Genomic DNA, 14580 nt, shown 5'->3' on the forward strand with positions numbered 1-14580 from the left:
TCTTTTGCGGGCAGGGATGTTTCACGTGTGATCCCTGGTCCAATGCTTTCTATATACTGTATTCTAAAGGCTAAGTAGTTTGTTGGGGAAATAAAATCACAGATAGTTGGGGATTTTTTTTCACTGAATGGCTTATAACCTCATTTGATGAGTGGAATCTTCTTGTTCTTGGCAGACACAGCGCTGAGATTCTGTGAGCAGACATCAGTCAAGGCTCCCCTTTAGGAGGTGTGTAGGCAGAGCTCACGGTGGCAGTTTCAGGGCAAGATGCTGAGACTTTTCTGTGCAATGAACAGTCTGACGATGGGTTTGCATAAGCATCTCTTAAAAAACTGGTTTTTTTTTTTTTTGCAAAGGTAGACTCGAGGTTTAATTACGGTCTCTGCCCTCGAGGAGCAAAAAGAAACAAAACGTATTCTTAACATAATGAATATTATTTAGGGTCCACACACGTGGCTTGGATTCTGGCTTTGAGGTGGCCCTTGAAGGATGAAAGGAAAATGAATGTGTGAAGAGACAGGCAAAGACAATTCAGGCTGGATGTCAGAGAATGGAGATCTAGGCCATGTGAGCACAAGACACTAAGAAGAAGAAATACAACGGGGACAAGAACGTGGAGAGGTGAGGCGTTACCGTTTGATACTGGAAATAGTTTCCTCTGCAAGCATCGGTGACCCAGTGGCCTGATTAAGGACATTGAGGAAGACGGCCACACTTTTTGCCAGTATGAAATAGCCTAAAATCAGGACAGGAATTCAAGAAAATCTATTCCCTTCACAGTATGTGGACTTCGGTGCAAACTCACAAGGTAAATTGGGTAGATTAAGCATCTTTAGTCAATTTTCAAAAACAGAAGACATGTTGGAGATTACAGACAGGATTCCTTACTTTCCCTACAGTTATGTTAGTTCAAAGTAAAAAATAAACTGACAAGCTATACCTTACATCACATAAACACTTACCACCCAAAATAGCACATTACCAAAAGTGACTTAAAGTTGTTCAACATTGCATAAATGAAAGGACGCAGAACCCAAACTTCCAAAGTCATCCTTCTTTCCAAACCACTCAGCCAGTCCCAGAACTTGCTGGTGAACTGTGCGTCTGTTGCATTTTCTGAAATGCAGAAACGTGGTTCTGAACTTCGGTCTCCAATCACTGGACCTCCACGGATCGTGGGAGTCATTGGAAGTGTAAAAGGCAGGAAGCCAGAAACAGCGTGTGAATAAATGGGAAAGAGATTATTTCAAACTCTAGAGGAGACCAACAGATACTAAATGGAGTAAAGAAAGTTAAGCCCTGCAGTTTGGCCCAGCCCTCTGGACCAGCTGCATCGAGGGATCAACCAGGAAGAACAGATGCTAATATTCCCCAGAGCCCAGCATAGGACTTGACACAGAACACTGGCTCATCCTCCCTGAGGCCCGGGAAAGAAAAACATTCTCAGACCAAGGCTTGTTCAAATGTAAAGCTACTTAAATACATTCATTCTTAACCTAAAATAACAGCAGATACAAACGTACAAAATCCTGGCGCTGGAGACGGATTGTACGCTGACATCATATCAACCTCCTCCCTTGATTCAGATGTGGGAAAATTCTACCCAAAATAGAATTGAAACGCTGGCTAAAAACTGTGAACACTGAACTGAGTATCCTCAAATAACCTGGCATGAGATGCGAAGGAAATACGAAAGGCACATCGGCAGAAAAGCTTCCTAACGCGTTTGGCGTCGTATTTTAGTATTCAGTTAATATCGGCAGTATCACTAGGAGACCCAGTGCAGATAAGATTTTATAATTCTCAGTGTCATCGTTGACCGCATGGAGACCCAGAGCCAGATGAGCCGATTTCTACAAGTTTCTCATTGAGTCAGCGCTGAAGCCACAAATAGAAATGAGGTCAACCTCTACCTCCGTCTGTGTTTCTTCTAGGTCACTAGAGCAAGCTGGTTCCCAGCAAATATTAAATAGTTCGCCCACATCGACTTAGCCCCTTTTATGTCCATTTCACAGATAGGGAAATTGGGATTCTGATGTTTCACGGACGCGTCACATGTCACTGACCCCTGCGTGCTCCTGGGAACAGGATTCAGCAATCTGAATTCCCAGTCCCGGCTTTCACCACCGGCCCACATCCTTTCCCCAGTGTCACCGGAACACTTAAGGAAGCTCCATATCCCAAGAGATTTGAAATTAAGTAGCTGAAGAGGAAGCGACGCCCCCGTGAACACGGCTCTTGCCATCTCGCACATTTTTTTTTTTTTTAAGTTTCCTAATCTTTTGTTCGGACAAAAGTACACATGAATAATCTAATATCCCATACCCCGTCCAAGGCTATTCTGGGCACCAGAGCAGAGCAAACAGACAGGATAAGCATTCAATCAGCTATACAATTAGCTGGCAAACAGCACACACTGCACATGGGCCCAATTCTTCCTCCGAGCTTTCAGCAAATCTCCACGAGGGTTACGGAAAAAGCAAACAGCTGGGCACATCGTGCAAAGGCTTTTCATGCCGGTCCTTTCTAAGCCAGACTCCGCAGCTGTGGCCACTCGTGCGCTGGGGTTCAAGGCTGAATGTGCATAGTTAAAATCCCCTAGAAACAGGTCCCCTTATTCATCTCTTTCCCGTGATGTGCTGGAGGCAAGGTCCAAGACGATATGGCAGCCCAAGTGAGATCCACAACCACGGTTACCACAGCAGCAAGAACTTAAAGTGGAAGATGAGAAAAAGAAGCTTGTATAATACTACCCAAAATGCTTTGAGGCAACTGCATCTAATGGTTTTATTCTTGAACGTCAGTGCAGTGTACTGTACTAATTTTTAAAAAGTTTATATACCAACCATGGAAGTGACAATCACTATATCCTCAAATGATGAAATTCAGAATTTGAGGAGAAAAAAACACAACGCTATAGACGAACGAACACAGCCATGGAGAATAATCTTGGCATCAAAATCAGCCATTCTAAATTAGGCATGAAATAGAGTTTCGTGCATGAAGCAACTTACAAATTTTGCAACATCAATTATCCAGAGAAGGGCATAGCTTTTAAAAAAAAATTCATAAAATGTGGGAATAAAAGAGTTTTTTTTATAATACCCAATTATTTCCCTTCCTCTTAAAATACCTGTAGAAACAAGTTCATGATGGAAATCCAATGCTAGAATATAGTCCCCTTCACATCTTAGTCAAAAATCCAAATACCAATAAAGCCCTCAGGATGGTGAGGTCGAAATAGTGAGAAGGTTCTAAGGATAATATAGGATAACATCATTAACAACAACAAAAACTGAAATTAACACAAAATAGATCTAGAGTAAGCAGTCTTCAAAGATCTTACTGTCAGAGGCCTGTTATGCTTGTTTCAATAGCCAATATGGGATCACTATCTTTCAGTCAAATATTAAATTATTTTTTCAAATAATTTAAAAATAATTATTATTTTATTATTAATAATAATTATTTTTATATTATTTTAAAATAATATGATCGAGATAGCCTCATCCACCAGAGGGCAGACAGAAGAAGCTACAAGAACTACAATCCTGCAGCCTGTGGAACAAAAACCACATTCACGGAAAGATAGAGAAGATGAAAAGGCGGAGGGCTATGTACCAGATGAAGGAACAAGATAAAACCCCAGAAAAACAGCTAAATGAAGTGGAGATAGGCAACCTTCCCGAAAAAGAATTCAGAATAATGATAGTGAAGATGATCCAGGACCTCAGAAAAAGGATGGAGGCAAAGATCAAGAAGATGCAAGAAATGTTTAACAAAGACCTAGAAGAATTATAGAACAAACACCTAGAAGAATTAATCGACAAACAAACAGAGATGAATAATACAATAACTGAAATGAAAAATATACTAGAAGGACTCAATAACAGAATAACAGGCAGAAGAACAGATAAGTGACCTGGAAGACAGAATGGTGGAATTCACTGCCACAGAACAGATAAAAAAAAAAAAAAAGAATGAAAAGAAATGAAGAGAGCCTAAGAGACCTCTGGGACAACATTAAACACAACAACATTTGCATTATAAGGGTCCCAAAAGGAGAAGAGAGAGAGAAAGGACCCGAGAAAATATTTGAAGAGCTTATAGTTGAAAACTTCCCTAACATGGGAAAGGAAATGGCCACCCAAGTCCAGGAAGTGCAGAGACTCCCAGGAGGATAAACCCAAGGAGAAACATGCCAAGACACATAGTAATCAAACTGACAAAAATTAAAGACAAAGAAAAATTATTGAAAGCAGCAAGGGAAAAAACACAAATAACGTACAAGGGAATTCCCATAAGGTTAACAGCTGACTTCTCAGCAGAAACTCTACAAGCCAGAAGGGAGTGGCACGATATATTTAAAGTGACGAAAGGGAAGAACCTAAAACCAACATTATTCTACCCGGCAATTCAGATTCAACGGAGAAATCAAAAGCTTTACAGAGAAGCAAAATGTAAGGGAATTCTTAAAAGCACCACCAAACCAGCTCTACAATAAATGCTAAAGGAACTTCTCTAAGTGGGAAACACAAGAGAAGAAAAGGACCTACAAAAACAAACCCATAACAATTAAGAAAATGGTAATAGGAACATACATATCGATAATTACCTTAAACATGAATGGATTTAAATGCTCCAACCAAAAGACACAGGCTCGCTGCATGGATACAAAAACAAGGCCCATATATGTGCTGTCTACAAGAGACCCACTTCAGACCCAGGGACACGTACAGACTGAAAGTGAGGGGATGGAAAAAGATATTCCATGCAAATGGAAATCAAAAGAAAGCTGGAGTAGCAATACTCATATCAGATAAAATAGACTTTAAAATAAAGAATGTTACAAGAGACAAGGAAGGACACTACATAATGATCAAGGGATCAATCCAAGAAGAAGATATAACAATTATAAATATATATGCACCCAACATAGGAACACCTCAATACATAAGGCAAATGCTAACAGCTATAAAAGAGGAAATCGACAGTAACACAGTAATAGTGGGGGACTTAGACACCTCACTTACACCAGTGGACAGATCATACAAACAGAAAATTAATAAGGAAACACAAGCTTTAAATGACACAATGGACCAGACAGATTTAATTGATATTTATAGAACATTCCATCCAAAAACAGCAGATTACACTTTCTTCTCAAGTGCACATGGAACATTCTCCAGGATAGATCACATCTTGGGTCACAAATCAAGACTCAGTAAATTTAAGAAAATTGAAATCATATCAAGCATCTTTTCTGACCACAACGCTATGAGATTAGAAATCAATCACAAGGAATAAAAAATAAAAAACACAAACACATGCAGGCTAAACAATACGTTACTAAATAACCAAGAGATCACTGAAGAAATCAAAGAGGAAATCAAAAAATACCTAGAGACAAATTACAACAAAAACACGATGATCCAAAACCCATGGGATGCAGCAAAAGCAGTTCTAAGAGGGAAGCTTATAGCAATACAATCCTACCTCAAGAAACAAGAAAAATCTCAAATAAACAATCTAACCTTACACCTAAAGGAACCAGAGAAAGAAGAACAAGCAAAATCCAAAGTTAGTAGAAGGAAAGAAATCATAAACATCAGAGCACAAATATATGAAATAGAAACAAAGAAAACAATAGCAAAGATCAATAAAACTAAAAGCTGGTTCTTTGAGAAGATAAACAAAATTTATAAACCATTTGCCAGACTCATCAAGAAAATGAGGGAGAGGACTCAAATCAATAAAATTAGAAATGAAAAAGGAGAAGTTTACAACGGACACCGCAGAAATACAAAGCATCCTAAGAGACTACTACAAGCAATTCTATGCCAGTAAAATGGACAACCCGGAAGAAATGGACAAATTCTTAGAAAGGTATAACTGTCCAAGACTGAACCAAGAAGAAATAGAAAATATGAATCACAAGTAATGAAACTGAAACTGTGATTAAAAATCTTTCAACAAACAAAAGTCCAGGACCAGAAGGCTTCACAAGTGAATTCTAGCAAACATTTAGAGAAGAACTAACACTCATCCTTCTCAAACTCTTCCAAAAAATTGCAGAGGAAGGAACACTCCAAACCTCATTCTATGAGGCCACCATCATCCTGATACCAAAACCAGACAAAGATACTACCAAAAAAGAAAATTACAGACCAATACCACTGATGAATATAGATGCAAAAACCCCCACAAAATGCCAGCAAACAGAATCCAACAACACATTAAAAGGATAATACACCATGAACAAGTGGGATTTATGCCAGGAAGGCAAGGATTCTTCAATATATGCAAATCAATCAATGTGATACAGCATATTAACAAACTGAAGAAGAAAACCATATGATCATCTCATCATACATTGAGATGAATCATCTCAATACAAGCAGAAAAAGCTTTTAAAAAATTCAACACTCATTTATGATAAAAACTCTCCAGAAAGTGGGTACAGAGGGAACCTACCTCAACATAATAAAGGCCATATATGACAAACCCACAGCAAACATCATTCTCAATGGTGAAAAGCTAAAAACAATTCCTCTAAGATCAGGAACAAGACAAGGATGTCCACTCTCGCCACTATTATTCAACATAGTTTTGGAAGTCCTAGCCACGGCAATCAGAGAAGAAAAAGAAATAAAAGGAATATAAATTGGAAAAGAAGAAGGAAAACTGTCACTGTTTGCAGATGGCATGACACTACACACAGAGAATCCTAAAGATGCCACCAGAAAACTACTAGAGCTAATCAATGAATTTGGTAAAGTTGCAGGATACAAAATTAATGCACAGAAATCTCTTGCATTCCTATACACTAACAACAAAAGATCAGAAAGAGAAATTAAGGAAACAACCCCATTCACCATTGCAACAAAAAGAATAAAATACCTAGGAATAAACCTACCTAAGGAGGTAAAATTCCTGTACTAAGAAAACTATATGACACTGATGAAAGAAATCAAAGATGACACAAACAGATGGAGAGATATACCATGTTCCTGGATTGGAAGAATCAATACTGTGAAGATGACTATACTACCCAAGGCAATCTATAGATTCAATGCAATCCCTATCAAATTACCAGTGGCATTTTTTACAGAACTAGAACAAAAAAATCTTAAAATTTGTATGGAGACACAAAAGACCCCGAACAGCCAAAGCAGTCTTGAGGGAAAAAAACAGAGCTGGAGGAATCAGACTCCCTGACTTCAGACTATACTACAAAGCTACAGTAATCAAGACAATAATGGTACTGGCACAAAAACAGAAATATAGATCAATGGAACAGGAAAGAAAGCCCAGAGATAAACCTACACACCTATGGTCAACTAATCTATGACAAAGGAGGCAAGGATATACAATGGAGAAAAGACAGTCTCTTCAATAAGTGGTGCTGGGAAAACTGGACAGCTACATGTGAAAGAATGAAATTAGAGCACTCCCTAACACCATACACAAAACTAAACTCAAAATGGGTTAGAGACCTAAATGTAAGGCTGGAGATTATAAAACCCCTAGAGAAAAACATAGGAAGAACACTCTTTGACATAAATCACAGCAAGATCTTTTTTGATCCACCTCCTAGAGTAATGGAAATAAAAACAAAAATAAACAAATGGGACCTAATGAAACTTAAAAGCTTTTGCAAAGCAAAGGAAACTACAAACAAGACAAAAAGACAACCCTCAAATATATAAACAGCTCATGCAGCTCAATATTTAAAAAAAAAAAACCCAATTCAAAAATGGGCAGAGGACCTAAATAGACATTTCTCCAAAGAAGACATACAGATGGCCAAGAAGCACATGAAAAGCTGCTCAACATCACTAATTATTAGAGAAATGCAAATCAAAACTACAATGAGGTGTCACCTCACACCAGTCAGAATGGGCATCATCAGAAAATCTACAAACAACAAATGCTGGAGAGGGTGTGGAGAGAAGGGAACCCTTTTGCACTGTTGGTGGGAATGTAAATTGATACAGGCACTATGGAGAACAGTATGGAGGTTCCTTAAAAAACTAAAAATAGAACTACCATACGACCCAGCAATCCCACTACTGGGCATATACCCTGAGAAAACCATAATTTAAAAAGAGTCAGGCACCCCAATGTTCACTGCAGCACTATTTACAATAGCCAGGACATGGAAGCAACCTAAATGCCCATTGACAGACGAATGGATAGAGAAAATGTGGTACATGTATTCAATGGAATATTACTCAGCCATAAAAAAGAATGAAACTGGGTCATTTGTAGAGACGTGGATGGATCTAGAGACTGTCAATACAGTGTGAAGTTAGTCAGAAAGAGGAAAACAGATATCGTATGTTAACGCATGTATGTGGAAGCTAGAAAAATGGTACACATGAACCGGTTTGCAGGGCAGAAATAGAGACACAGATGTAGAGAACAAACATATGGACACCAAGGGGGGAAAGTGTTGGGGGGCAGGTAGTGGTGGATGAATTGGGAGATTGGGATTGACATGTATACACTAATATGTATAAAATAGATAACTAATAAGAACCTGCTGTATAAAAAATAAATAAAATTCAAAAAATTAATAATAATATGATCATTGGGACTTCCCTGGTGGTCCAGTGGTAAAGAATCCACCTTCCAATAAAGGGGACGTGGGTTCGATCCCTGGTCGGGGAACTAAGATCCCACATGCCGCGGGGCAACTAAGCCTGTGCGCCACAACTACTGAGCTCACGCACCTCAACTTCAAAGCTGCGTGCCACAAACTACAGCCCATGCACCCTGGAACCTGCGCACCACACTAGATAGAACCCTGCGCACCACAACTAGAGAGAAGCCCGTGCGCTGCAACAAAGATCCCGTGTGCTGCAACTAAGACCCGAGCAGCCAAAAAAATAAAAATAAAAAATATATGATCATGGATCTTCACAGCGTACTGACGCCCAAGGAAAGATGCTGCCCGAGACCTGGGCCCCCTCTCGACGGGGGACCATCTTGTTGGGCAGAGACATCTACATGTGCTTGTTCTTCCATCAGAAAGCAGAATGCACCCAACAAGGGACGTTGGTTGCAGAGATTCTGCAGTTGGGTGTCCATCTCTCCGGAGTAAGTACTTTAAAGGCAGGGATATTTTTTATTCATTCGGTGTTTGGCACGAACTCTGAACTCAGTAAAAGTTGGTAACTGGATGATGAAATAACCAGTAGCATCACATGAACTTAGGATGAGGTAGGATTCTATCTACGTAGCCTAAAAGCTTTAAAACGGAATAAAATACGGTTGCTGGGCAGGAGGGGATCCCAGGCCTCCCCTTCCCAATCCAAAGCCCTGTGGGCACCACGGAGACTGGCTAACATACCACAACTGGCCAGAGAAGCCACAGGGAGAGACAGTGTGGGCAGGACGTGATACTGAATCAGCTCTCCCTTTCCGTCATCGGGTGCCTTGAGATTTCCATTTCCAAGCAAAACTGCAAATAATTGATGGGACGAAAGTATTCACATTTGGAGCCAGAGCTCACCAAACATCCAGTGATGGGGAAACTATTTCAGATGACGGGTCACAGTCAATGGGTGACTTCAGGACTGAGCCAGAAATTCCACAAGTCCAATTCCTTGAGCCCAGCAACCATCAGACATCTGCAGGACCATTTCCTGAATACCAGTACTGCTGGGAAAGTGGTGGGAAGGCTCCGATCAGTGTCACAGGGTCATGGAAAAGCTCTGGGATGAGGCCCCATTGGGCTTCATCCACACCATGCAGCTTGACATTATGGCAGAAATATTGCCACCGTGCAAAGGAGAGGAGAGGCGGAGGACATACACAACCAGAGCCCTGAAAAAGCCTGGTTTTCCTAAGAAGAAGATGCGAACACTGACTCTCCTCTGCCCCACGAGACATATACCTGGAACGTTAAAAGAACGTATGTGTCAGTTGAAAGTAGGCTACATTTGGGGGAGGGATGGAGCGGGAGTGTGGGGTTAGCGGATGCAAACTCTTACATATAGAATGGATGAGCAACAAGGTCCTACTGTAGAGCACAGGGAACTCTATTCAAGATCCTGAGATAAACCATAATGGAAAAGAATATGAAAAAGAGTGTATACATATGGATAACTGAATCACTGTGCTGTACACGTGAAAGTAACACAACACTGAAAATCAACTATACTTCAGTAAAAAAATTAACTACATTTCTTTAAATATACTACTGAAGATCGCTTCACATAATCGCTCTATCATGACTACTGTTTCATGCATTTAACATTTCAACATTAAACTACGAAAGAGTAAACTGATCATGCCCCCAAAGCATGGCTTCTTCCCCAAAGTCTCATTTTCTCTCTCAAGATTTGGTGATATCTCTTCACTTGATATGGTCAGTATGAGGAATCTTTACATCGTGGTCTCCATTGGAAACGTGGGTGTATGCCAAGAGCTTTAGCAATTACACGTGAGGGTGGGGAGAGATGGGCAATTAAGAGGTTTTTGTCTTAGAAATGAGCTCATTCCCCATCTTTACACATTCAAAGGATGAGAAGAATCAGAAAAGCAGAAAAGTGTTAAAAAGGATAAAAAGGCTCCTTAATCCCTGACCTTCGTGTACTGTAAGATCCAGTCTCTTCTCCAGGAGCCTCCTGGACCCACTCTGCCTACACCACGGAGCTGGTTTGGGCAAGCGGACCCTACGCAGCCTCTCAACACTCCCCCCTTTGACCATCGTCAGGCTGTAGGGACTTGCTCCCAAGATTCGGAAGCTGCAGATAATCAGGTTTGGTCTGGGAAAGGGAGCTTGCTGGTTGTACAGGACGTAAATGGGAAAGCCTTTCTCTCTCTGCCCACATCTGGACTGCAGCTTTTACACCGGACTTTCCGCCTCAGGCAGTCCCTGTGGATAAGTCCATCTAATGGATAAGGTCCACCAAGGCCCGGCTGCTGGGTCATCAGCTTCACACTGCCCACTGATACAGCACTTAATGCAGAAACCTCTCCGAGAGGCCGTGTTCAAGGGTAGATTTCTGTTGGATAAATCCTGATATGGAAACATCATTTGAGCCCACGAGGAATTCTGGCACAATTCTAAGAATTTCAACATTGCCATGAAGGTTGGTTTTTAGAGCGAAGCTCAAATCATATGTAATATAAAACTAGCAGGCTGCCAGTTACGGAGGAGATACACAATACATATTTCTGATAAGTCAACATTTGCAAGAAATAAAACTGATACTTTCCGAGCTACAAAAATCCACTTTGCACATCACCTGGTGAGAAAAAAAATGAATCATAAAGAGTTTTTCACAAGACGCTTTCTAAAGAACCATTCTTCAACCCAAGAATAATTCGAAGGAGTCCTAAGTTCATTCTTACTATCAACAGTTTAAAACTCTTCCCCGAACGCCAGCTAAGAGCACACAAACGGTCCAGCTTCACTGATCCAGTAAAAAAAACTTACTAAAACAACAGGCAAACTTGAGTGCTGACAAATTGTTGGTGGCAAAAAAAACCTTAAAATTTTCCAAAGATTCTTAGGACTTATAAATAAATTCCAGACCTTTCTCCTTCATTAGAGCCAAGAATCACTTATGCAGGACACACTTTAAAGCTGTAAGCAGTGGCAAATGTTTTCTTCAATCATTTGTCTCTTGGGCTCTTTGTGAAAAATCAGTCTAAAATGCTTTCGTTGTCTTATTCCAAAGCAGTAATCTGTTTAAAATATTTTAAGTATAAATATTTAAAGTTATTCCCCCGAAGTAGTCAGCTTCCCAAATTAGCAAGAAGCAAAATATTTTGATAATGTTTTTCCAAAGTCTGGTGGGTGTATTCAGTCCAATTTTGTGTATACATTTCCTGATATAGTTAATCTTTAATCGATAGCTTTGTTCCACGTTAACAAGGGGAGCTTGCTCTCCGGAAAACGTGTGTGTTTCTGGGCCTCACTCTCTATTAATACATTCAGATCTCAATGTGAAGGTTCAAACGTCCTGATGGGTTTTCCTGGGGACCCCCGTCCAATAACCCTCCCCCGACATCCGTTATCCTCTGGGCTTCAGCCTAGGTCTTGGCTCCCAACCACCTCACGGGCCCAAACAGTGCCTCAAACGTGTGGGCATCAGTTACCCAACCCACTTCCAGATGGTCGCTGCTCCCTGAAATATCTGTACCCACACGCCACCCCCAAGGTCCCCTAGCACCCCAGCACGTCCATGGAATCTCAGCTAAACATCCCTTCCTAGGGGAAGGACTCCGAAACACAAAGTGATTCAAAGAGAACTTCTCCACTTAATTGATCCCATTAAATTAAGAGGCAATAAAGGAGGCATGAGCTTTTCAAACGGCCATGTCCGGAAAGCCCCCAAGGGCTCTGATTTTCCCGCCACTAGAGGGCGCAATGGGACCACGCCTTTTTTTTTTTTTTTTTTTCCCCCTCCAAAGCAAAATTCCTCCAGGGGACCCTGAAAGCGTTCAGACTTTTTTCTTATTCATTATCTTAATATATTAATATTAAATATTCAATGCCATTGAAGATATTAGTGCAGGCACAGCTAAGAGAAATCAGTTTTTTAAGGCTTACAATGCAGAACTCTAAGGGAAAGAATTTTAATGGGAATTAAAAATGTAATTTAAATTAAATATAAAACTAGTAACCTGAGCGCTGAGGCTATTAAGTGACAGGTAAATGCTGTGACCCTAGAAATAATGTGAATTGTGGATGCTTTTCAGATTGCTTTTTTCACCCATTTTTTTAAACTTAGAGTATTTGAATCTAACAATAATACAGGGGAAAAAGTAACTTCAGTTTTCTAAATGACTGGAAATAGTAAATGTTGAAAAAATTAAATCCTATAAAACGTGCATAAAATAGGTACAAATATGGTAGTAAGAAGGTCTCTAAAAACCAATTTCTAAATATCCAACTGCCAGTAAAATTTATATGAAGGATCTGCTTTGGTCCTTCTACTACAAGTTTATAGGAAACATATACTTAAGGTAATTTAATCCATTCTCCTGATTTCTGCCATTTACGAAGGAAAAAAGTCCATCCAGATTTTAACAGCTTCCCCGAAAGATGATAATAACGTTTTGACATAGGGAGCTCTTGAAAATCAAAATCATGAATGTTTTTGCCTAAACCTATTCCCTTACATAGTATAGTATAGACTTGGAAATTGTCTTTTAAAGCAGAAAAGCAGTACAGACATAAAAGGGGCCTGACTGCAGCTTGGAACCTCACTTGTGGTGGCCCTGGAAGGTTGGGTATGTTGCGCACTGCAGGAAGGAGGCTGGGCACTGGCCCAGCAGGGGGGCCTTATCTAAAGTGCCCAGAGCAGCACAAAACCACTCAGAGGCCTAGGAGCTGCTGAGAACCTTCCTGCAAAATTGCACCTTTACTCACCAGCACAAGTGCCTTTTCTGTGTTTTAAAGTTCCATGAGATTTATCAAAAACTTACCTCCTAACTTAAAGATTGTGGGGAAGGAGTGAGATTGCAGGAACATAAATAATTGAAAATGAAATAGCAACAGGAGGTTAGCTGCTTTTTGAGTCTAGACAAGAAAAAATACATTTTTCTCAAAAAGACACTTTGCTTTATGACCCTGAGGTTTAAAGAGACATATTCTATGTTATCAGCAAATTTTAGAAATACCTGTTAGTGCACAATGCCTAAATAGTCCTTGGAGGGTTTTGTTACCACAGCTAAGGATGTTATTAACTTGAACTTGAAAATGAATGTGGGTGTGTGACAGGGTCCTGGAAGTGCGTGCGTCCTGAACAAAATTAGGGCACATAAAAGTCAGGAAATGCCACAATCTAGGTCATGGCTTTTTTTTTTTTTTAAGTCTGTGCTAACAGTAAATATGAAAAAATGCAGAACTATCCTGACAATAATGATTATAATTACTAATATAAAAAGCATTCAAGATATTCTTTAGGTTTAACCTTGAGAGAAACTGCGAATCAGGAATTAAGGAAAACAATGTTTTCTTTAAAAATGTGTTAAATGCAAGTATCTATTGAAATTGGGTTTTACGGGTACCCTCCCTGCCAGGGGGCATTCCCTGGGCCCTCACACCTAGCACAAGCAGCACACAGTAGTTGCTCACTAAATACCTTCATGAGGAATAAGGAAACACAAAATGTTAAAGATTCCAAAGAAATAATATAAACCTACCAAGAGGGTGCAGGTCTAGGAATTCCATTTTCAAACTTGACTACAAAAATAGGCATCTCTGCTCTGGGTTAGTGACCGGAGCTTTTGGGAATCCTACTTTCCACGTTCTCACCGTAGACTGATAATGTCATGTGATGGGGAAAGAACTTTGACATAGGAACCGAAAGATGCCCATACTGGCTCCAGCACCAATCGCTTGGACTCTCTGAAAATCCGTTCTGCCCTATGTAAGACGGGACCCCCCCCCCACCTGCCCCTCTTCCCTATCGGATCTTTTAAGAGTCAGATTTGATGACGTTTTCAGAGCTACTCTGCACTGCACGAAACACCTGCCTACAAACTAAACCCTCCCGACTGTCGTCTATGTAAACACATCTCTTTTGCATTTATCGTTGTTTCTATGTCTATCAGGCC

At 40.2% G+C, this 14580-nt stretch overlaps 1 protein-coding gene across 2 annotated transcripts in view; it reads right to left on the bottom strand.

Annotated features, from left to right (window-relative positions):
• The window catches only part of COL4A1 (collagen type IV alpha 1 chain), a 146845-nt gene that overhangs the window by 57307 nt on the left and 74958 nt on the right, over positions 1-14580 (bottom strand). The window lies entirely within an intron of this gene.

This window comes from Tursiops truncatus, chromosome 18, assembly GCF_011762595.2.
Source record: "Tursiops truncatus isolate mTurTru1 chromosome 18, mTurTru1.mat.Y, whole genome shotgun sequence".
NCBI lineage: Eukaryota > Metazoa > Chordata > Mammalia > Artiodactyla > Delphinidae > Tursiops > Tursiops truncatus.